Here is a 26009-nt window from a genome sequence, read left to right as displayed (position 1 = left end):
GTGGAGGCTAGTCAAGTTCATTGAAACCAACTCTACCAACCACGCAGTGGCATAACTAGAACTGACAGGGTCCCACAGCAACTCTCCCTACCTCCCCCCAGCAACTTCTTTACAACCCGCTCCTCCCGTGCAACCCCCACTCCTGCGGCTAGTCAAGATCACTCTCTTAGGTCAGGCCCGGAAGCCACTCTGTCTGTTTTGCACCCATATATACTGTATGTCATGTCACTGTATATAATGTTATTGTATAATACAGGGCACTGATAATAAAATCTTTTAGGCCTCCTCTTGGGCGGGCCACTTCTGAGTTCAGGCCCCATAGCAGCCGCTTCCCCTGCTTCTATTATAGCTACACCCTAAACTCGTCCATCAGGACATGTGATTCCTCACTGCACAGAAAACACTTCCACTGCTCCAGGGTCCAGTGGTCTTGTGCTTTACACCACTCCATCCAACACTTTGTGGTTGGTAATGTAAGGCTTACATGCAGCTGCTTGGCCATAGAACCCCATGCCATGAATTTCCCGGCACCCAGTTTTTGCGCTGATGTTAATGTCAGAGGAGGTTTGGATTCTGCAGGTATTGGGTCAGCAAAGCGTTGGTGACTCTTATGCACTATGCGCCCCAGCAGAACCTGCTCTGTAACTTTACGTGGTCTCCACTTCATGGCCGAAATGCTGTGGTTCCTAAATGCTTCCACTTTGTAATAAAACCACTCACAGTCGACGGTGGACTATCTAGGAGGGAAGAAATTTCATGTGCTGATTTGCGGTAGTGGTGCCATCCTATTACAGGACCACGCTGGAGTGCAGTGCGCTCTTTAGAATGCCCCATTCTTTCACAAATGTTTGTAAAGGCAGACTGCAAGGCTAGAGGATGGACTTTATACACCTGTGGCTATGGGACAGAATGAAACACCCGAATTTAATGCTTAGAAGGTGTACAGTATGTATCTGTCCGTCCATCCATCTACCCGATCTCTCCTTACATCTCCCTAGGTTCCTCTTTACTCGTTTTCAGTTCTGTTGCTCCAGTAATGGGTTATGAATAAGCATTCGTTTTCTTTCTATAGTCCATTAGAGTAATGCATGTATAATAATTACTCCACAATAAACCCATAGAAGGTAACAATGCAGCGCTCGCGCTCTCTTTCTATGCATGCTCTACTTGTGCAGTCTGTAGATTAGCAATTTTGTAAGGAAAACCGTGGGAAATATAATCAGTGCGATCCTTCCATTTCTGTCAATGACTGTCCTTTATAATTACCTTCTAATTAGCATGTCATTTGGATGCCTCATCCCCTTACTTTCATATGTTTTTCTCTCGCTTGTAAATTCGGAAACCACAGGATCACGTCTACTGGGAAATGCAGAAAGAGCAAAGAAATAATATATTCACCAGAGAGTCCCTGCGGTAAATTACAGTGATGTAAGTATATACCGTATAATGAGTCAAATGGAAAGTAAATCATTTTGTATAGACTGAACCTTCTCATCTCACCGTCAGGCTGACACTGCTGGCACCTGCCATATAGACTACAATACCAAACATCAGACATATCATGGACTCGGATTAGTTTTCTTTTGTAAAGTCTCTCTAAATGCCTTATGTGGTTTCTGGGGCTACAGATGTGCAGTCTCTGCACTCCCTCCATGTGTTTTGTAACTGCACACTGTAAAGATTTAGGTTCCTTGCATTCACTGTTACAGTAGGGCAGGGATGGCCAACCTGAGGCTCTCCAGCTGTTGCAAAACTACAACTCCCAGCATGCTCAGACTGCCTACAGCTATCGGCCTACAGCAGGGCATGGTGGGAGTTGTAGTTTTACAACAGCTGGAGAGCCACAGGTTGGCCATCCCTGCAGTATGGTTTCCACATTGTAGCAGTTTGTGGTGGTTTTTCTCCATGATAACTTTTTGCTATTCTTAGAAATATGTCCTCTATTACCTTTCACTATGGGTGACCAATATAAGATGCATATGGTCAGAGGTGTAACTTGAAACTTCTAGGCCCCCACCTACCATGTGTCATTTATAATAATGGTGTTGTCTTATGAGACTGAGAGGCTTTTGGCCCCCCCTTTAGGTGACTCTGACCTTTGCAACCCCTGACAAGTGACCACCATTCTTCACCTCAATTTAAGAAATTATCAATTGGAATTGAGACATCACCCAAGTAAAAGAAGAACTTACAATTCTACAATCATTAAATGTGTTGTGCCGCCATCAAATGTTATTTTATATAATTCAGCCTCAAAGACTAGTTACTTTTGTAATTTAGTTTCTGTTACCAATGCTCCAGTATAGAGAGATTCTCTTTACTTCATCATAATGACACACCCTCGTGTCTAATCTGCATAGAAATGTGCATGCCCACCTACTGAGATGGTCGCACATGCTCAGTTCCATCTTAAAATTGCCTCCAGCTTGTGTTATAAGATGTGGCGGTTGCAGGGAGAGAGTTGCAGCAGAAAGGCGATGCGGCCTGAGAAAGGACACTCCCTTTGGGCTGTCAGCCTGAACAGAATCTAGTAGATCCATGTGGATCCATGTGAGGTACAGGGCTGGTTCTAGCTTTGTTAATCAGAGATTGTCATTTACTATAAGATGTCTGAATTTCATTTTAATGGCATAAACCCTTGAAGGCTGGTCTTTGAGGGTCTTGTCAATATGAAAAGATGTAATTATGTGATGTCTGGCTTCTCTAGTCATGGTCATGAGTATACTATGGTGATAGCAATAGTCTACGCTTTGGACTGCCTTCTCTTTTTAAAGGAGTTGTCTGACCCATTTCCAAATCCCATATTACAGAAGTATGTGTCAATAGAAGGGGAGATATTTAATTCGGGACCTCTGTCAATAAGCTAAAGTGGAGAAAAGCTACAAAAAGTGTCTCTATCTCTGAAGTACCATGCATTACACAGTCCAATGTTACTGATCAGCACCAGGTAACACCTAATTTCCCCAGTGATGGCGCTGCGGGAGCACTGAACACTTGCTACAACGTTCTCCAAGCAGATTAAAGCTGATCACTATGGGTCTTCGGAGTGGGTCACCCTGTGATCAACTTATATTCAGGGGGATTATGTTAAGAGTTTCTTAAAATCAAACAATTCCTGTAAGCGCACAAATCCTCTGATTCCTTAAAAGGCTAGCAGCTCCAAAGTAACCAGAAACATGGGAATGACCTGTGTAGGTATCCTCTCTCATAAAATCCTGTTCAGTACTGCATTTTAGCAATTCTTTAAGTTCCTTTGAGTTACGAATGGATGTTTCTGTTCTGATGTTAAGGAATCTTCCTGTAGGATCATGAAATGTTTCTTAGCTCCTTTTGTCCCTTAGAGAAAGCACTCTTGAAATCTAACCAAATAACGTAATGCCTATCATTTTAGCTTTACATCAACATATCTGGAATACTCTTTCCTTTCTGACCCCAGAACAGACGGAGATTTCTCTCCGTTTTGGCTCTCTTACAAGGACATGACAAAGAGCTCATTGATTAAAATGGCATATGGTATTAAAATACATTTTTGGGGGCGTGTTGGAAAGAATAGACGCTAAAGAACAAGATGAATGTAAGCGACCATTGTATGTCCATGTACAGATACCATAAGAGTATGTATAAGACTGGGGAGCATATGGTGTACATAGACGAATGGGGAGCATAACCAATATCAAACTCCCCATTATATGAGGAAGAAGAGAGGGGCTTGATTGTCGTTTCCATGCTCTTTCCAGTCCCCTACCCGCTTGTTTGCTAATAAGGTCTCTTTTTTTTTTTAGAGAGGAGACCTACATAGGTACTTGCTACAGCATAGTGGACTAATCCATTGACACCTTCTCTGCAAGAGTACCACAGTAGACCCATAGGGTACCTATATGGAGGCTTAGAGAAGACCCACCACCATAGTATGTGACATGACTGTATTCAGGAGCACAGTGTATACTGCTATTACCGTATATTCAGGCACAGCATGTGGCACTAAGAGGAGTTTCTGTTAGTTAATAAGATGCATGGATGTGTAAAGTGAGAAACTGAAGACATCTGGGCAGAAAATTCTGCAGAGAAGACTCTTGCCTTGGAGAAGCCAACTATGGTGGTCTGAAGTGGATGGATTTCTCAAGCATCCAATAAAAAAAAAGACTTTCCATCCCATTTAATAATCTGGTAGCCTGCCTTTTAACCCTCTGCAGATCTCCTGCATCCCAAAATTAAGGCTTCTTTCACATCTGCACTTTCCTTTTCCGCTATTGAGATCCGTCATAGGATCTCAATAGCGGGGAAAAAACGCTTCCATTTTGCCCCAATTCATTGTCAATGGGGACAAAACTGAAGTGAACGAAAGGAATGCACCAGAATGCAGTCCGTTCCATTTGGTTGCGTCCCCTCATGGAGAGAATAACGCTGCAAGCAGTGTTTTTCCTCCCGTGATGTGGTGCGGAGCAAGACGGATCCGTCATGACTCACAATGTAAGTCAATGGGGAAGGATCCATTTTCTCGGACATGATAGAAAACAGATCCATCCCCCATTGACTTTCAGTGGTGTTCATAATGGAGGCAGACGGTTGTATTATTGTGACGCAAGCGTATTTGCTGATCCATGACGAATCCAGCAAAAATGCTGGTGTGAAAGTAGCCTAATTCTCATATCCAAGTTGTAGCCCTACCAGGGATTTATAGGAGTTCAATTTCAACATCTCACTATCTAATCAGCTTTCCAGATGTGGAAAGTCGAAGGCCCGTTTCACACGAGCGAGTTTTCCGCGCGGGTGCAATGCATGATGTGAACGCATAGCACCGGCACTGAATCCTGACCCATTCATTTAAATGGGTCTGTGTACATGAGCGTTTTTTTTTCACGCATCAGTACTGCGTAAAACGCAGAATGTTCTATATACTGCGTTTCTCACGCAGCCCTGGCCCCATAGAAGTGAATGGGGCTTCAGTGAAAAACGCAGTGCATCCGGAAGCAAGTGCAGATACAATGCATTTTTCACTGATGGTTGCTAAGAGATGTTGTTTGTAAACCTTCCGTTTTTTATCACACGCGTGAAAAACGCATCAAAACACATTTCACCCACGCGGAAAAAACTGAACAACTGAACGCAATCGCAGACAAAACTGACTGAATTTGGTGTGAGTTTCCCTGAACGCATCCGGGCCTAATCCGTCACGCTCGTGTGAAAGAGGTCTAACAGTGGCCAAGAACACCTGAGATGCCTTTTTGGGGTGCTATTTGTTCTTACGGAGGGCACTGGGTATTTATGAGGAGTATAGTAACCCAGTTAATGTTCCTCTGGGTTTCTGGAAAAAGTACATGAAAATTAGCAGAGCTTACATATACTGGCATCAGGCAGGCTTAGGAATCCCAGAGGGGATTACCTGGCCTGGCATACTAGGAGCTCTCTATAATGAGAAAGAATACCCTCAGACAATGCACATATATTGGCAAAAAACCCACAGTGGCATAATAGTCCTTTTTTCACATTTGTTATATTGCGGCCTTGTGTTAAAATAAAAATTAATTCAAAAATTTCCCCATCATTCTGCACTCAATACCCCATGAGAGTGAAAACATAATGTTAGAAATATTTTGCTAATTTATTGAAAAGGAAAAACTAAAATCTTGCATCCACATTAAGTATTCAGACTCTTTACTCAGGACTTAGTTGAAAGGGTAACTGTCATATTTTTTTTTATTTATTTGCTAGTTTATTAGAGCTAGGCATGTATACCTGAGTTAGTCTGTCAATGATTGTCAAAAGATCTGTAATTACCTTATAATAACAGCTTCCATTAATGTCCACTGCTCCCTAAAAAGACCGTTGCTAGGGCCTGTCTGTCTTCCTTTTAGTATAAACAGAAGACAGAGGGGCGGTCCTTCACACTGCATGCCTGCATTAGGCTTCAAAGGGAGGAGGCGTGTCTCCCAGTAATCCAATCTGAGTGGCTGGCAGGGAGCTGCTGGCTACAGCAAGTGTGTATGGAAAGTGAGGGAAAGCAGTTTTGGCCTCAGAGAACTGGCAGAGGAGCCATCTTGAGAAGGTCCTCATATTGTAAATGTTTAAACAGCTGTAACCAAGGGAAAAACTCAAGGAAAACAGTGGTATGTGGAGAAACTAAAGATTGCTTTATGTATAATGCTGCTGCAGCAGTAACATATGCTAAAATTGAATTTTTTTTTAAATGAAAACATGACAGTTACCCTTGAAGCTCCTTTGGCACTGATTACAGCTTCCTGGTTACTTGGGTATGATGCCACAAGGTTTGCACATGTGGATTTGGGGATTTTTTTGCCATTCTTCTCTGCAGATCCTCTCAAACTCTGTAAGCCTGGGTGGAGAACGTCGGTGGACAGCCATTTTCAGTTCTCTCTACAGATGTTTGATTGGGTTTGAGTCAAGGCTGTGGCTAGGCCACTTCAGGACAATTAAATACTGCAGTTATCCCTAAGCCACTCCTGTGTGGTCTTGGCTGTGTAATTAGGGTCATGGTCTTGTTGGAAGCTGAAACTTCAGCCAATTTTGAGGTCCAGAGCTTTCTAGATCAGGTTTTCATTAACGCTACTTTCACACTGCCGTTTGGTGCGGATCCGTCATGGATCTGCACAGACGGATCCGTTCAGATAATACAACCGTCTGCATCCGTTCAGAACGGATCCGTTTGTATTATCTTTAACATTGCCAAAACAAATCGGTCTTGAACACCATTGAAAGTCAATGGGGGACGGATCCGTTTTCTATTGTGCCATATTGTGTCAGTGAAAACGGATCCATCCCCATTGACTTACATTGTGTGTCAGAACGGATTCGTTTGGCTCAGTTTCGTCAGACGGACACAAAAGCGGAATGGAGGCGGAACGGAGCCAAACTGATGCATTCTGAGAGGATCCTTTTACATACATTAGGGCATTAGGGCAAAACTGATCCATTTTGGACAGCTTGTGAGAGCCCTGAAACGGATCTCACAAACGGAAACCAAAACGGCAGTGTGAAAGTAGCTTAAGAATATCTCTGTACTTTGCTCCATTCAGCTTTCCTTTAACTCGAACCAGTATCCCTGTCCCAGCCTCTGACAAACACCCCCACACCATGATGCTACCACCACCTTGCTTCACTGTAGGTAAAAACAAACAAGGACTACAAGTAGGAGCACACTGCTTTATGCACAAAGGCACATACAAACATTGAAAACATGAATAAATATAAACTACGTTACTGCTAAAGTCACTATATGAAAATTAGAATATGTCGGGCCCATCTATCACAGCACCTACACTAAGGCCTCTTTCACACGGGCGTTGCGGGAAAAGGTGCGGGTGCGTTGCGGGAACACCCGCGATTTTTCAGCGCGAGTGCAAAACATTGTAATGCGTTTTGCACTCGCGTGAGAAAAATCACGCATGTTTGGTACCCAAACCCGAACTTCTTCACAGAAGTTCGGGCTTGGGTTAGGTGTTGTGTAGATTTTATTATTTTCCCTTATAACATGGTTATAAGGGAAAATAATAGCATTCTGAATACAGAATGCATAGTAGGTGATCAATTGAGGGTTAAAAAAATAAATAAAAATTAACTCACCTTCTCCTCTTGTTCGCGTAGCTCCCGGTCTCTTCTTTACTTCTCAAAAGATGAACTATCGGCTAGGACCTGTGGTGACGTCAGATCACATGCTCCAATCACATGGTCCATCACCACGGTGATGGACCATGTGATTGGAGCATGTGATCTGACGTCACCAAAGGTCCTTTAGCCGATAGTTCATCTTTTGAGAAGTAAAGAAGAGACCGGGAGCTACGCGAACAAGGGGAGAAGGTGAGTTAATTTTTTTATTTTTTTTTAACCCTCAATTGATCACCTACTATGCATTCTGTATTCAGAATGCTATTATTTTCCCTTATAACCATGTTATAAGGGAAAATAATACAGTTTATAGACTGTCACCTAGCAACCATGCGTGAAAATCGCACACCGCATCCGCACTTGCTTGCGGATGCTTGCGATTTTCACGCAACCCCATTCACTTCTATGGGGCCTGCGTTGCGTGAAAAACGCACAAAGAGGAGCATGCTGCGATTTTCACGCAATGCACAAGTGATGCGTGAAAATCACCGCTCGTGTGCACAGCCCCATAGAAATGAATGGGTCAGTATTCAGTGCGGGTGCAATGCGTTCACCTCCCGCATCGCATCCGCGCGGAATACTCGCTCGTGTGAAAGGGGCCTAACAGTCTTGCCACTCCTGGGTGTTTGGCCTACAAATTTCAGGGATATGTAGAATCCAGCACTAGGCAGATGGGCAGGAGTGCACAGTTTAAATAGGGGAAGCTACTCCCCAAATGAACAATGCAAAAGAAAGTTACAAAAGCACCTCCAAACTATCCATAAAGGAGTTCAGGGGCACGCTACCATGGCTGCAATGCAAAAACAAACAAGGACTACAAGGAGCAGCACACTGCTTTCTGCACAAAGGCACATGCAAACATTGAAAACATTAATAAATGTAAACTGCATAGCAAAGGATGAATACTCTTTTCTAGTGTTGAGCGAAGCGAAGCATTTGAAGCGGAATTTGGTCTGAAGTTTAGGGAAACTTCAATTTGCAATGAATCCGAATGTCCTCGCGCTTCATGTTAATGAATCAGGTTTTCCTAAAATAGTGGCTGCATGTGTTAGAAAGTGAAACTAAGTGCAGAGGAGATAAGCCCAGGAATGCGAGATCACCCACAATGCCGTGCAGCCAGCCAATCCGCAGATAGCCATCTCCTGTGATGTCATAGCCCTATAAAACCCTCATCCCGCATGGTCTCTGCCATTGTCCTGTGAGCCGAGCATAGGGAGAGACGTGGCAAGCGCTCATGTGGTAGGGACAGTGTTGCTGAAAATGATTAATAGAAGAATAGTTGAGAGTGCAGGGAGACTTATGCTGCGTCAGTTTTATTTATGTTTTCCTACATTTCCTTATTCCTACATCAGCCGTAAACTAAGATATGTAATTCAATACCAATAAGATGGACGCCTTTATTATTCCAGTGCCAGCGTGCCAACCTATACCATCCAGTCTGCACTCTTTAGGGGGCCAGGTCTTAATGATGACCATCCTCATCTTATGTTGGCTTTACTTCTTCCAAATCATCCCTCAAAGTCTTGATGGTGAAGTATTGGAAAAAGCAGCTCCCACCTGTTTCCTGCTGTGCAGCCCTGGGTTTGGCTGTTCAAACAATAGTCCAGAAACACACTTGGAAGTCCAGCTCTAATCAAAAGCAGGGGACCTTTATTTCAGTGGTTAAAAAACTTTCTGTTACAGGAAAAAAAGTATTGTTATGCGTTTCAGACCACCTCTATTCTGGGTCCTTCATCATGACATACTATATATGCTCACCCACCACCTGGTCCTGCAATCAACAGGTCACATGGTTGGAGCAGAATGTGCAATCAAAAACACACACATGTGCACACATAGAAAATAATGATTTTACAAAATAAAATCACATTAAAGCCTCAAAAATAAAAATAAAAAAAATAAAAAATAAAAATAATAAATAAATATATCAGAAAATGTTTTCACTAATATTGCAGTATTAGATCATGTCTCTTATTGAGACCAGTTGGATGACAGGTTGCTAGCTGGAACATCCAATTTGCCTCCCTATTCAATAGCTTTCTTTTATAATCCCCCTCTTTCTATGCCCTGTGCACTAAGTCCAGACGTATTCCCACCATGCACAACCGCAAAGTGTTAATTCGGTCAGTGTTAATTTTCTGGATTTGTGTCTGAGGGGGGATGCGGTCACATCAACAATCTGCACTTCCACTCACAGGAAGGAATTGTCAGGTAACACGATTCTACATGCCTCCTCGTGTCATCCACCTCATGTTGTACATAACATTCCAAAAGGTGAATTTATTCATGCGAGACGCAACTGTTCAGATGTGGATACTTTCATTTTTGAGTCTGATAAAATAATCGATAGGCTTTCTAGTAGATCATATTCACGTCAACATACACTGCTCAAAAAAATAAAGGGAACACAAAAATAACACATCCTAGATCTGAGTTAATTAAATATTCTTCTGAAATACTTTGTTCTTTACATAGTTGAATGTGCTGACAACAACATCACACAAAAATAAAATAATGGAAATCAAATTTTTCAACCCATGGAGGTCTGGATTTGGAGTCACACTCAAAATTAAAGTGGAAAAACACACTACAGGCTGATCCAACTTTGATGTAATGTCCTTAAAACAAGTCAAAATGAGGCTCAGTAGTGTGTGTGGCCTCCACGTGCCTGTATGACCTCCCTACAACGCCTGTGCATGCTCCTGATGAGGTGGCAGACGGTCTCCTGAGGGATCTCCTCCCAGACCTGGACTAAAGCATCTGCCAACTCCTGGACAGTCTGTGGTGCAACGTGACGTTGGTGGATAGAGCGAGACATGATGTCCCAGATGTGCTCAATTGGATTCAGGCCTGGGGAACAGGCGGGCCAGTCCATAGCATCAATGCCTTCGTCTTGCAGGAACTGCTGACACACTCCAGCCACATGAGGTCTAGCATTGTCTTGCATTAGGAGGAACCCAGGGCCAACCACACCAGCATATGGTCTCACAAGGGGTCTGAGGATCTCATCTCGGTACCTAATGGCAGTCAGGCTACCTCTGGCGAGCACATGGAGGGCTGTGCGGCCCTCCAAAGAAATGCCACCCCACACCATTACTGACCCAATGCCAAACCGGTCATGCTGGAGGATGTTGCAGGCAGCAGAATGTTCTCCACGGCATCCCCAGACTCTGTCACGTCTGTCACATGTGCTCAGTGTGAACCTGCTTTCATCTGTGAAGAGCACAGGGCGCCAGTGGCGAATTTGACAATCTTGGTGTTTTCTGGCAAATGCCAAACGTCCTGCACGGTGTTGGGCTGTAAGTACAACCCCCAGCTGTGGACATCGGGCCCTCATATCACCCTCATGGAGTCTGTTTCTGACCGTTTGAGCAGACACATGCACATTTGTGGCCTGCTGTAGGTCATTTTGCAGGGCTCTGGCAGTGCTCCTCCTGTTCCTACTTGCACAAAGGCGGAGGTAGCGGTCCTGCTGCTGGGTTGTTGCCCTCCTACGGCCTCCTCCACATCTCCTGATGTACTGGCCTGTCTCCTGGTAGCGCCTCCATGCTCTGGACACTACGCTGACAGACACAGCAAACCTTCTTGCCACAGCTCGCATTGATGTGCCATCCTGGATAAGCTGCACTACCTGAGCCACTTGTGTGGGTTGTAGACTCCATCTCATGCTACCACTAGAGTGAAAGCACCGCCAGCATTTAAAAGTGACCAAAACATCAGCCAGGAAGCATAGGAACTGAGAAGTGGTCTGTGGTCACCACCTGCAGAACCACTCATTTATTGGGGGTGTCTTGCTAATTGCCTATAATTTCCACCTGTTGTCTATCCCATTTGCACAACAGCATGTGAAATTGATTGTCACTCAGTGTTGCTTCCTAAGTGGACAGTTTGATTTAACAGAAGTGTGATTGACTTGGAGTTACATTGTGTTGTTTAAGTGTTCCCTTTATTTTTTTGAGCAGTGTATGTTAAAACGTAGACAATGTGTGTCTGACATGAATAGGAAAATTGTAGGGAAGAACACCAATAATATGCATATTGTCACCCCACCTAACCAGCCAAACCCCATACCGGCAACAGCCCCTGTTTAAAGATGCATTAAAGGTGCCACATTGCCATTAACAATGAAGGACTATACAGTGCGTTTTTTTTTATTACATGTAAGGCAGCTGCGCAGCAATTTTTTTAAAAACTTTGCTCATTTCTACTTATTTCCATACAAACTTTTGGTTTTACCTTTTTAATAAATTTGCAAAAATGCCCAAAATCTTGTTTTCACTTTCTCATTATGGGGTATTGAGTGCAGAATGATGGGGAAAACCTGATTTTTATTTTTGTTTTAGCACAAGACCGCAACATAACAAAATGTGAAAAAAAGTAAAAGGGTGTGAGAACTTTCCGAATGTACTGTATGTTTAGGAGTTATCTAGATAGCATTGCTAGCTATGTGATCCGAACTCCATTTCCTTTTTTTAATGCTCTTCTTTCATCAACCTGAAATGTTTTTTTATATTAATAATATGAATTACACAATCTCCAGGACCTTGAATAGCAGTGGGTGGACGTTTGAATATCTTCTCTAGCAGATAGTGCCCACGCTGCTTCTCATAGCTTATCTTTTAAGAGATCTTACCAAGCAAACACGTATCTTATTGAGAGTAAGGCCCCTTTCACACGGGCGAGTATTCCGCGCGGATGCGATGCGTGAGGTGAACGCATTGCACCCGCACTGAATACCGACCTATTCATTTCTATGGGGCTGTTCACATGAGCGGTGATTTTCACGCATCACTTGTGCGTTGCGTGAAAATCGCAGCATGCTCTATATTCTGCCTTTTTCACGCAACGCAGGCCCCATAGAAGTGAATGGGGCAGCGTGAAAATCGCAAGCATCCGCAAGCAAGTGCGGATGCGGTGCGATTTTCACGCACGGTTGCTAGGAGACGATCGGGATGGAGACCCGATCATTATTATTTTCCCTTATAACATGGTTATAAGGGAAAATAATAGCATTCTGAATACAGAATGCATAGTAAAACAGCGCTGGAGGGGTTAAAAAAAATTAAAATAAAATTTAACTCACCTTAGTCCACTTGATCGCGATACCGGCATCTCCTTCTGTCTCCTTTACTGAACAGGACCTGTGGTGAGCATTCATTATAGGTCAAGTACCTTTGGTGACGTCACTCCGGTCATCACATGGTACGTCACATGATCTTTTACCATGGTGATGGATCATGTGATGACCGGAGTGACGTCATCAAAGGTCCTTTACCCAGGTCCTGAAGAAAGAATACAGAAGGAGATGCCGGGCTGCGCTATCAAGTGGACTAAGGTGAGTTAAATTTATATATTTTTTTTAACCCCTCCAGCGCTGTTTTACTTTGCATTCTGTATTCAGAATGCTATTATTTTCTCTTATAACCATGTTATAAGGGGAAATAATACAATCTACAGAACACCGATCCCAAGCCCGAACTTCTGTGAAGAAGTTCGGGTTTGGGTACCAAACATGCGTGATTTTTCTCAAGTGAGTGCAAAACGCATTACAATGTTTTGCACTCGCGCGGAAAAATCGCGGGTGTTCCCGCAACGCACCCGCACATTTTCCCGCAACGCCCGTGTCAAAGAGGCCTAACAGGTGCAGGAAACTTGAAGTTAGGATAACATTTTGTTCAAAGACTCTTTCATTTCCTTCATTTCATTTAGAAGATATTCCTTACAAAGCAGGGACCCAAGAGCAAAATTACAGACAAACAGAACGCAGGGATCAAAAGATTGTGTTGTCAGGGTAATAAATGACTGCGGCACAATAGTATTAAACCAGACACACACATATTAGCCTTAAAGGGACTGTCATCAGAAAGCCACCTTCATGTTTCTACAGATTTTTTGGTGATTTTTCCATGCATTTTTAAAAAATCCTGAAATCCTACAGTTTTTAATCTAACCACTGAGTCTAACTGTAGTCATACACTTCCTGTTCTGTACAGATCATTTTTTAGCAGTCATTTTATTATCATAACAGACAGGATTACAAGAGGTATCATCTATATATAGATAAATCAGGATCGGAAACGCGCCACCCCCTCAGGGCCCTATCGCATCCCAGGTTTAGTGGAATGCCAAGTGGTGTGGAGCGGCCATTAATAGTCTCTATGTGACACGGTGCACCTACCTGGATACAGCGGTACCCCAGGCTTAGGCTCCGAAGCAAAAAAGGAAATAGTTGAGATAGGGGATGAAGAATAACTCGAGTCCAGACCTTTGTAAACTTTAACAGCAGCTTTTCTTGGTTAAACCTGAATCCAGACAGTATTCAGGCTTTTCTTACATTCAGGCCATTCAGGCTTTATCTTGGTTTCAGCAAGCTTTGGCATAAACTGGCAGGTACAGATGCAAGAAAAAGTATGTGAACCCTTTGGAATGATATGGATTTCTGCACAAATTGGTCATAAAATGTGATCTGATCTTCATCTAAGGCTACTTTCACACTTGCGTATGGGGTTCCACTTGTGAGATCTGTTTGAGGGCTCTCACAAGCGGCCCCGAACGGATCCGTTCATCCCCAATGCATTCTGAATGGATAAGGATCCGTTCAGAAAGCATCAGTTTGGCTCCGTTCCGCCTCCATTCTGCTCTGGAGGCGGACACCAAAACGCTGCTTGCAGCGTTTTGGTGTCCGCCTGGCCATGCGGAGCCAAATGGATCCGTCCTGACTTACAATGCAAGTCAATAGGGACGGATCCGTTTGACGTTGACACAATATGGTGCAATTGCAAACGGATCAGTCCCCCATTGACTTTCAATGTAAAGTCAGAAGTCCCTATTAATATACCATCGGAACGGAGTTTTCTACAATCCGATGGTATATTTTAACTTGAAGCGTCCCCATCACCATGGGAACGCCTCTATGTTAGAATATACCATCGGATTTGAGTTAGATCATGAAAACTCAGATCCGACAGTATATTCTAACACAGAGGCGTTCCCATAGTGATGGGGACGCTTCAAGTTAGAATATACTAAGAACTGCGTACATAACTGCCCCCTGCTGCCTGGCAGCACCGGATCTCTTACAGGGGGCTGTGATCCGCACAATTGACCCCTCTGGTGCCGCACCTGAGGGGTTAATTGTGTGGATCTCAGCCCCCTGATCGGGTGCTGCCAGGCAGCAGGGGCCAGACCCCCTCCCTCCCCAGTATTAAAAGCATTGGTGGCCAGTGCGGCCCCCCCTCCCTCCCCAGTATTAAAAGCATTGGTGGCCAGTGTGGCCCCCCTCCCTCCCCAGTATTAAAAGCATTGGTGGCCAGTGCGGCCCCCCCCCCTCCCTCCCCAGTATTAAAAGCATTGGTGGCCAGTGTGGCCCCCCTCCCTCCCTCCCCAGTGCTAAAAGCATTGGTGGCCAGTGCGGCCCCCCCCCCTCCCTCGTATTGTTGTGCCTTTTCATAGGTAAATACATTCATATCCAATTCATTATTGTCAAGATGGATGTTCATTACCTTTAAGAGCCATGCTCGACTATAGTTGCAATTTTGTATGTCTTGAGTAGGCCGAAGTAAGGTCACACAAAGGTTTCTGCTTTATAGTGTTATTCTTCTCATGAATGTACCAGTCTGAGAAGAATCCTCCTTGTCTACTTTTAAATTTATGACGGGAGATAAAGATAAGCTCTATGCAGCTGGTGATAATTACCTATACAATTAGGCATTTATTAATGAAGCAAAATATATAATATGTATGTATTCATTTAATGAGCCTTAGTTAGTCCTTAGCATAAGACAATCAGTAGGACATATATATTTGTTTATATTATATTGTTATATGTTACGAAGACAACATGTATCCAGTATATTATATATATATTTCTCATTAGGAGAATATCTGTCTTAAAAAGAGTGTCTGTGAAGATGTGTGTTTTGTAACAATTAATCACATCTTTGGTATGACAGGAGGTACTGATATCTCTGTGAGAAAACAAGGCCATTCATATCAATAAATCAACAGTGTGAGAAACATTCAGAGAGACGCCTAGAGGTCTGTCTCTAATTGCTACAAGTGTAAGAATTAATCCCTATAGCTTTGAATTAAAGCTTTTAAGGTCAAAATGTATAGAATACGTTTTATTCAGACTTACATAAGTTAACCCTTTATACTATGATGCAAATAGCTTACATAGCAGTGCCACCTAGGTATCAGTAGGTGACATTACAACAGTAGCAAAAGTGCATTCTGGGTAAGGTTATGATGTCACATTTTTTATCAATGGTCACGCCCATCCGACAATGATTGGAAAGTTCCAAACTAGGAAGGTGGGTCTAACTAATAAGTTTGTGATCATAAGCCATACACAGAAGGTAGAAGGGGGAGAAAAAAGGAGAAAAAGAGAGAGAAGGGAAGTTGAGCTCTCTTGAGGGTCCATCAAGATGAAAGCCATGGTGAGATGCGCTGTGATGGACCACCCAGCTTTCCTAGGAGCAGAAGTGAGATTCCTACTAGGACTTGGTAAGAGACACAGAAAATTATATTTCATTTTATTAAGACTAATTTGATAGTGTGGGTGAAATTATACCATTTAGATTGGCGAATAAATAAATAATTAAATTAATTGATCATCTCCATATTGAGATGTAGTCTTAGGATATTGTGAGGCTTTATTCTACCTGCAGAAGAATCTATACTCATAATCTAGCAAAGCATTAAATAATTGCTTTTATATATATATATATATATATATATATATATATATATATATACACTCACCTAAAGAATTATTAGGAACACCATACTAATACGGTGTTGGACCCTCTTTTGCCTTCAGAACTGCCTTAATTCTACGTGGCATTGATTCAACAAGGTGCTGATAGCATTCTTTAGAAATGTTGGCCCATATTGATATGATAGCATCTTGCAGTTGATGGAGATTTGATGGATGCACATCCAGGGCACGAGGCTCCCGTTCTACCACATCCCAAAGATGCTCTATTGGGTTGAGATCTGGTGACTGTGGGGGCCATTTTAGTACAGTGAACTCATTGTCATGTTCAAGAAACCAATTTGAAATTATTCGAGCTTTGTGACATGGTGCATTATCCTGCTGGAAGTAGCCATCAGAGGATGGATACATGTTCTCATTCTGTTTACGCCAAATTCGGACTCTACCATTTGAATGTCTCAACAGAAATCGAGACTCATCAGACCAGGCAACATTTTTCCAGTCTTCAACAGTCCAATTTTGGTGAGCTCTTGCAAATTGTAGCCTCTTTTTCCTATTTGTAGTGGAGATGAGTGGTACCCAGTGGGGTCTTCTGCTGTTGTAGCCCATCCGCCTCAAGGTTGTGCGTGTTGTGGCTTCACAAATGCTTTGCTGCATACCTAGCATACTGGATGTTTTTCCCTTTTCACACCATTCTTTGTAAACCCTAGAAATGGTTGTGCGTGAAAATCCCAGTAATTGAGCAGATTGTGAAATACTCAGACCGGCCCGTCTGGCACCAACAACCATGCCACGCTCAAAATTGCTTAAAGCGAACCTTTCACCTCATTTTCACTTGTTAAACTAGCCACAGTACCTTATAGATTATATTGAATGTGTTGTTATCCATGTTAGTGCCGCTTTCCTGCGCTTTTTATTCATAAAAAAAACGTCTTATAAAGTTCTGATTTCTGCTCCAACAGTCAGGCAACAAGTCAAGGGGGTAGCCCTTCCCTCTCCTCTGGCCGTACCTCCCCTGCCCTAACGCCGCCTCTATGCTTCGTGATTGACAGCCGGCTCAGTCGCCGGGACGGCGCTTCTGAATCCTGCGCATGCGCCGTCCTCCTCATTCACCGCACGATCCCGTCTTTCTGGGGCTCACGATGATCACTGGCTTGCAATCTGCGGCAAGTCTACAGTGATCACGTGGGGCACTTGGAGCCTGAAGATAGTGGAGCGCGCGCACGGGAGGGAGAGCAGACAGGCAGGCATCGCGTACGGCGCATGCGTGATCCTGTTACATGGTCGCGCTTCTGTCTGCCAGAAAGACGGGATCGCGCGGCGAATGAGGAGGACGGCGCATGCGCAGGATTCAGAAGCGCCGTCCCGGCGACTGAGCCGGCTGTCAATCACAAAGCATAGAGGCGGCGTTAGGGCAGGGGAGGTACGGCCAGAGGAGAGGGAAGGGCTACCCCCTTGACTTGTTGCCTGACTGTTGGAGCAGAAATCAGAACTTTATAAGACGGTTTTTTTATGAATAAAAAGTGCAGGAAAGCGGCACTAACATGGATAACAACACATTCAATATAATCTATAAGGTACTGTGGCTAGTTTAACAAGTGAAAATGAGGTGAAAGGTTCGCTTTAAATCACCTTTCTTTCCCATTCTGACATTCAGTTTGGAGTTCAGGAGATTGTCTTGACCAGGACCACACCCCTAAATGCATCGAAGCAACTGCCATGTGATTGGTTGACTAGATAATTGCATTAATGAGAAATAGAACAGGTGTTCCTAATAATTCTTTAGGTGAGTGTATATATATATATATACCAGAAATAGGACAGCACTCCAAGACTTGAAAAAACTGTGTCTTTATTCACCCATGTGAAGCAGTAGCTTATTAAGAACATTCTTCGCCAAGCTAAGTGATGAATTCCCACAGGAAAGACTTGTTTCAAGTCCTTCCCATTTAAGATCCTAGATCCCTGTTATTTGTCTTAATAGTCTTACCAAAGTCATATATGTGAAAATAGTTCAGGATGGGGCGGAAGGATACAGTTATTTCTTCTAAGTTATCCTTGGATGGATTTGCCCATCTTGAAGTCATGTGATGTGTAGTTGGTTAGAGGGGGGCAGAATGTATTTAGCATTCTATAATGATGTCTAGGATTAGACATGCCCATCCTGATATCATGAGGTGTTCTCTGAACAGAAGTAATGTATATAAATTATGTTCCTACTTTGATATCCTAACCTAATAATAGCTTGGTTATAATGTGACAAGTTATTTCCACTCACATGTATTGTTAAGCTTGTAATGCTTTATATTAACGCTATATATATTTATTTACATGTATCATTGTGTTTATTTACTTATGTATATAATCTTGTAACCAATAAATCTGCATATTTTTATAATACCTGTGTATTATTGTATAATGCAGAGCTACATTTTATCATTAACGTCATCTCACGTCAAAAAGAACTTATTTATCTGAGGAAATAGTCAGACTCAGATGTGAATTGTATTAATTAGGTTGTCCCCAATTCACCAGGTCATGATTTTAAGAATTTATGACAAATTTTATAAATTTTATTTTTTTATGGTTAATTATTTTTATGACCATAATTAATAATTCTTAATTGAATTATTACCCCCCCCCGACATAAATGGAGGCCCCAGCGAGATTTGATTGATGAGATGACATATTAATGATAAATTGTTGTGTATATTGTTGCTGGCATTAGAATGCTACAGCCAGATCACGTTTACAACCCTTAGAAGGGCGTGGTCTATACATAGTCAAAATGAATGTCCTGGTACTGAAGGGGTTAAGCCCATACCAGAACCGCAGATGAGTTGTTGCAGTAAAGTGTTATTACACGAATGCAACCAGTGCATGACATGTAAATCAACTCAGGAGTTGTTTGTCTATGCTAAACACAATTGATGTTTTTGTATCGCCAGAAATTAATAGTAAATTGTCCCAAGATAGGGAACAGATGTAGGTCTCATTAGCCTAGGCGGTACAGAGTCCGGTTCTAGTCCTTTGTTTGACTCATGAACCTTCCTATTAATTCCTGGCCAGTTAACTCCCATAGTTGGAGATTTACCCCCATATACAGGGAGGTTGAGTTTAGTAGCTCAGGGCGTTACAGGATAATAGAGGAACTTTATACATAAAGTCTGACCCAATGTTATTGATAAACAGAATCTATAAGAGAACAGTTTTAAACAGGTTAGTGATGTTGACGTAACCATGCTTTCTTATAGGATCCTAATGTACAATTTGCAATTGCTACAGATATGATAATCCCCCAAGGAGGGAATTGTTCCATCTATCTCTGATTATTCGTTTCAGATTTTTTTATTTGTTTGTGATATATTATATATTTTTTTTAAGCAGAATATCTAGAACCTGTGAATTTGTTTTAGTAGTGAAAAGCGCAAAACTGTATTTAAATAGCTCTGTTAATTAACCCTAGTTGCCTTAAAAAGTCTCCTAAGGGAGAGGTGAGGAGTAGTTTGAGTAACAGCAGACCACAGTATACTCCCAGGGGTCACAGAGCTGTGTCATGTATACAATCAGTTTTCCTGCAGATGCTGTATGTCCGAAAATTTTGCCCACCATCTTAAAGATGGGAGGGGGGAAGGAGCACATTCCTTAAGTCTAGGTAGATGTCAGTGAAAAGGTCAGAGGTCGCAGAGCTGCGCTGCGAGCTGATTTCTTAAGTCAGCCTAATGGAAAGGAAGAGTAAGATTCTCTCAACTTCATTGAATGTAAATTCTTTATCTCATAAAGTGAATAAAGAGTAAAGGAAAAGTTGTTTAATACTTCGCTGACATAGGAATGTCCAGTAAACAAAGCGAACTGCTTCATTAAATTCATAATTATAACAAGTCAATAAATGATTAATGATATTGATTACTAATCAAATTTTTCCACAGGATCATTAACATAATGTTTGTGTAGAGTTTTATTTCAGTGCTAAAAACGCCAAGAGCTGAACTGAGATTGAAAAATCTAAAATTTGAAGATGGAGACACATCATAAATTTCATATGATTGGTGATGGTATCGTATGACTGAAAAGAGACTGAACAGTTATACTAACCATATTGTTTGTCTATCAATTGTGACTAACTTGTCGTCACTGTATTCCATGTAGATATATGGACACATATATATTACTCTGTTTCGAGGTAGTCTCAAAGTATTGATTGGGTCATTATCCTAAATAGGCATAATACCTAAGGCTATTTTAGCCTAGCAGAGGAAGAATAGTTATATCTATTCATGGTACCCTGTAGTTTGTTTTTCTTTGGAAAAAAAACCATAAAAGTCCTCAACTTGCTGCTGGCTAAAATATGGCATATGTCAAAGGCCTAAAATAGGCAGGTATATGTTTGATAAAGTTTTTGCTGCGTTGTTTGCTCATACTGTCTGTTGTTTTCTTAAGCTTAGATGATGGCCCAAGATGGGATCACGTGTAGATGGAAGGACAGATGGCGGAATCCTAAAAGTCTTTGTATCCGGAACCAAGAGAACCTGAGGTCAAGGCTATCCGTGACGCAAGAGACGTCCAGTCGGAGCCAAACCAGATGTATCCAAGATGTATCCAGGAGGGACAAGTGGGCAGAGCCCCAGGAGATTCGACAGCCGCTGCAAAAGTACATCACACCAATGCAACATAACAAAGTATTCGAGATCGCAGACATGAAGATATGATGCCAAGCACCGCTCGCTAATTCGAGTTTCCAAGTTGCTGACAAGCCAGGAAGCTATTACTTCCAGTTTTTCATTTTAGCAGCAACGTTATTGAGTTAGAGGACCAAAGAAAGATCTTAACTAGAGACACGTTTCCAGAAAGTCCAGAAAATGACCGAAACGTCTTTCTCTCTACAGTGGTCATAAAAGAAAGAAAAGAACGAAACAATTGTATAATATGCGTTCTATGAACCGGCGCGTTTATCACTAATACAAGGAACGTAACCTACTTGTAGTTTAACTAACCATAGAGTTTGTACGTTAGACTTGTGTCGTAAAAAAGTACACACAAAATTGTGATACATTTATTCCAAGGTAAAACTTTCGTTCCCCAATCCATAATGATTTGAAGCATTTAGCCCTTTATTGCATTTCAGCCTATTCAACCTTCTAATAACGAAATTAAATATGCTGAAAAGGGGGGATTTGTTGTGCCTTTTCATAGGTAAATACATTCATATCCAATTCATTATTGTCAAGATGGATGTTCATTACCTTTAAGAGCCATGCTCGACTATAGTTGCAATTTTGTATGTCTTGAGTAGGCCGAAGTAAGGTCGCACAAAGGTTTCTGCTTTATAGTGTTATTCTTCTCATGAATGTACCAGTCTGAGAAGAATCCTCCTTGTCTACTTTTGAATTTATGACGGGAGATAAAGATAAGCTCTATGCAGCTGGTAATAATTACCTATACAATTAGGCATTTATTAATGAAGCAAAATATATAATATGTATGTATTCATTTAATGAGCCTTAGTTAGTCTTTAGCGTAAGACAATCAGTAGGACATATATATATTTGTTTATATTATATTGTTATATGTTACGAAGACAACATGTATCCAGTATATTACATATATATTTCTCATTAGGAGAATATCTGTCTCAAAAAGAGTGTCTGTGAAGATGTGTGTTTTGTAACAATTAATCACATCTTTGGTATGACAGAGGAGGTACTGATATCTCTGTGAGAAAACAAGGCCATTCATATCAATAAATCAACAGTGTGAGAAACATTCAGAGAGAGGCCTAGAGGTCTGTCTCTAATTGCTACAAGTGTCAGAATTAATCTGTATAGCTTTGAATTAAAGCTTTTAAGGTCAAAATGAATACATACATATTATATATTTTGCTGCATTAATAAATGCCTAATTGTATAGGTAATTATCACCAGCTGCATAGAACTTATCTTTATCTCCCGTCATAAATTCAAAAGTAGACAAGGAGGATTCTTCTCAGACTGGTACATTCATGAGAAGAATAACACTATAAAGCAGAAACCTTTGTGTGACCTTACTTCGGCCTACTCAAGACATACAAAATTGCAACTATAGTCGAGCATGGCTCTTAAAGGTAATGAACATTCATCTTGACAATAATGAATTGGATATGAATGTATTTACCTATAAAAAAGGCACAACAATACGAGGGAGGGGGGGGGGGGGCCGCACTGGCCACCAATGCTTTTAATACCGGGGAGGGAGGGAGGGGGGGGGGGGCCGCACTGGCCACCAATGCTTTTAATACTGGGGAGGGAGGGGGGGGCGCACTGGCCACCAATGCTTTGAATACTGGGGAGGGAGGGAGGGGGGGCTGCACTGGCCACCAATGCTTTTAATACTGGGGAGGGAGGGGGGTCTGGCCCCTGCTGCCTGGCAGCTCCCGATCAGGGGGCTGAGATCCGCACAATTAACCCCTCAGGTGCGGATCACAGCCCCCTGTAAGAGATCGGGTGCTGCCAGGGGGCAGTTATGTACACAGTTCTTAGTATATTCTAACTTGAAGCATCCCCATCACCATGGGAACGCCTCTGTGTTAGAATATACTGTCGGATCTGAGTTTTCACGATTGTGAAAACTCAGATCTGAAAAAGATGTTATGTAGACGGATCCGCACTGAACGGATACCATTGTTTGCATTTATAGGTGCGGATCCGTCTGTGCAGATACCAGACGGATCCGCACCTAACACCAGTGTGAAAGTAGCCTAAGTCACAACAATAGACAATCACAGTCTGCCTAAACTAATAACACACAAAGAATTAAATTTTACCATGTTTTTATTGAACACACCATGCAAACATTTACAGTGCAGGTGGAAAAAGTATGTGAACCCTTGGATTTAATAACTGGTTGAACCTCCTTTGGCAGCAATAACTTCAACCAAACGTTTTCTTTAGTTGCAGATCAGAAGTGCACAATGGTCAGGAGTAATTATTGACCATTCCTCTTTACAGAACTGTTTCAGTTCAGCAATATTCTTGTCTGGTGTGAATCGCTTTTTTTAGGTCATGCCACAGCATCTCAATCGGGTTGAGGTCAGGACTCTGACTGGGTGTTCTGCCCATTTTGTGCATAATAAATGTATGTAATGTGCTGTAAAGATTATACTGAAATGTTATGTTTGACGTTGCTGCCATCTAGTGGTCAGAGTTAGTTAGTACTTTGCCAGAACTTTACAGGAAGTGTATTTTTCTCAGAGTCAGAGGCAGTAACCTTTAACTTGGAACTGTATTTCCTCCATTTCATGACTGCTCCTAGATCTAGCAGGCTGCATGCAGAGGAGCTCTTGATCTATTCCTGGACTTATGATGGAATTGTCAGTGAGTACTCTTACTGATGGAGTGAGGCTGCTGTATTATGTTTAATGTACTGACACATATGTTTTGTTTATGTTTATATTGTAGTTTTACAAAGTTATTCAGAAAAAAGAATACATACAGATCTGATGTCTCACGTTTCCTGACTTCTGAATTATTGTTAAGCTGTCTGACTAGTGTTATACAACAGTTCAATAACGCGAAGCAGAACAGTAAAAAGACAACCCACGTGGCGGTCTGGAATAAACTGAGACACCATTACTGCAGCATGAGTCTAAGATCAGGAAGAAAGTACCAGGCTGATGCCACGCTACCGCTGACACAGCAAGGCAGGGAGAACATTCCTAGTGCCCAGCAAGACGATGCAAAGTCGCATGTGTCCAGAACTTCACGGGCTAGCAAGATGTCCTCAGCAAGTTCCTCAGCAGTTAGAGCTCGTGCCAAGGCAGAAGCTGCCCGCGTCCAGCTACAGTACACAGAAAAAGAAGCCATGATGATGCAGGAGTTAGCAGCAAAGATAGCTGCCATAGCACAAGAGAAAGCAGCTAGGGAAGCTGCCATAGCACAAGAGAAAGCAGCTAGGGAAGCTGCCATAGCACAAGAAGAAGCGGTTTTAGAATCAAAATTGCTCATCCTGCAGCGACAGACTGCAGCTGCAGCTGCTGAAGCAGAGGCGGCTGCCTACATGGGAACAAGTCGGTCAGGAAGTGAAAAATCATATAAAGACTCAGAGGTTCCAGAAAAACCTCTATTCTCTGCAGATCGTACAAGTGAGTACGTCCAGAACCTTACTGATGCGCATACAAAGGAACAGTCTCTTAAACCTGAAGCAAAGGAATTCAGGCCGAGATCAACATACCCCCTGAGCAGGCCCAATCAACCACATGAGGTCAGCGGCTGCCAGCAAACCAAGAATGAAGCACCAGAAACCCCTAAGAACAAAAAAAAAGTGTTCCCATCACCTCAACCTATATTTTACATGCGCGAACAACAATGTGCAGTGGATGTCACCAAATATCTCATCCGCAAAGAAATGGTTAGCTCAGGCTTTCTCCAATTTGATGACTGTCCTGAAAACTATTGGGCATGGAAATCTTCCTTTCTGAATGCCACTGAAGGTCTGAACTTATCACCAGCAGAAATGCTTAATTTAATGATAAAATGGCTCGGTACCGAGTCAGCAGAGCATGCTAAGAGGATGAGAAGAGCAAACCTGTTCAACCCTGCAGCAGGACTCAACATGACCTGGAGAAGACTAGAAGAAACTTATGGATCCCCAGAGGTAATAGAAGGAGCACTGTTGAAAAAACTTGAAGTCTTTCCCAAGGTGGGCTACAGAGACAACGTGCGGCTACAAGAACTAAGTGATCTTCTACTAGAGATAGAATATGCCAAAGAGGTTGGCTACTTGCAAGGACTTTCGTATCTAGATACAGCTAGAGGCACTAATCCCATAGTAGAGAAACTACCCTCAAATCTGCAAGACAAGTGGATGTCTGTAGGAGGTAAATTCAAAGAAGATTATGGAGTCGCTTTTCCCCCTTTCTCTGTGTTTTCTAGGTTTGTCCGACAGCAAGCGAAAATCCGAAGTGATCCCAGTTTTGCCTTCACCACCAGCGGCAATCAATCACACAGACCTGAGAGACCTCACGGTAGGACCTATGTATCCACACACAAAACAGCTGTACCTTCAGAAGTCACAGACTGCCAAAGCACTCTCAAGGTACACACCATAGAAAACCCTGATAGACATTGCCCAATACACAAAAAACCACATCCACTAAAGAAATGCAAAGGCTTTAGAAGCAAATCCATTGCAGAGCGGATGTCCTTCCTTAAACAAAACGGCATCTGTTTCAAGTGCTGCGGATCTACTTATCACATTGCCAAAGACTGCAAAATACCAGTAGAATGTACAGAATGTGGCAGTGAGAGACACAGTGCAGCTTTGCACCCTGGCCCTGCTCCTGCCTTACTAGAGACTGTAGAACCCAGAAAAGATCAGGGCAGGGAGCAACAAGAGACCCCACTCTCCTCTGTAATGTCTAATTGCACCAAAGTATGTGGACAAGGCAAGAGTGCACGATCATGCTCTAAAATTTGTCTAGTGACTGTGTATCCCACTGGCAAGAGAGAAAGGGCAGTGAAAATGTATGCAGTGCTAGATGAACAGAGCAACAGATCCCTTGCAAAGTCAGATTTCTTTGATATCTTTAACCTTAAGGCAAGTGCAGTTCCATACACTCTAAGGACATGTGCGGGGACAATTGAAACCACAGGGAGAAGAGCTACTGACTTTACCATTGAATCCTTCAATAAGAAAG

This window comes from Bufo bufo, chromosome 1 (assembly GCF_905171765.1).
Source record: "Bufo bufo chromosome 1, aBufBuf1.1, whole genome shotgun sequence".
Classification (NCBI taxonomy): Eukaryota; Metazoa; Chordata; class Amphibia; order Anura; family Bufonidae; genus Bufo; species Bufo bufo.
Note: the sequence above shows the minus strand (reverse complement) of the source record.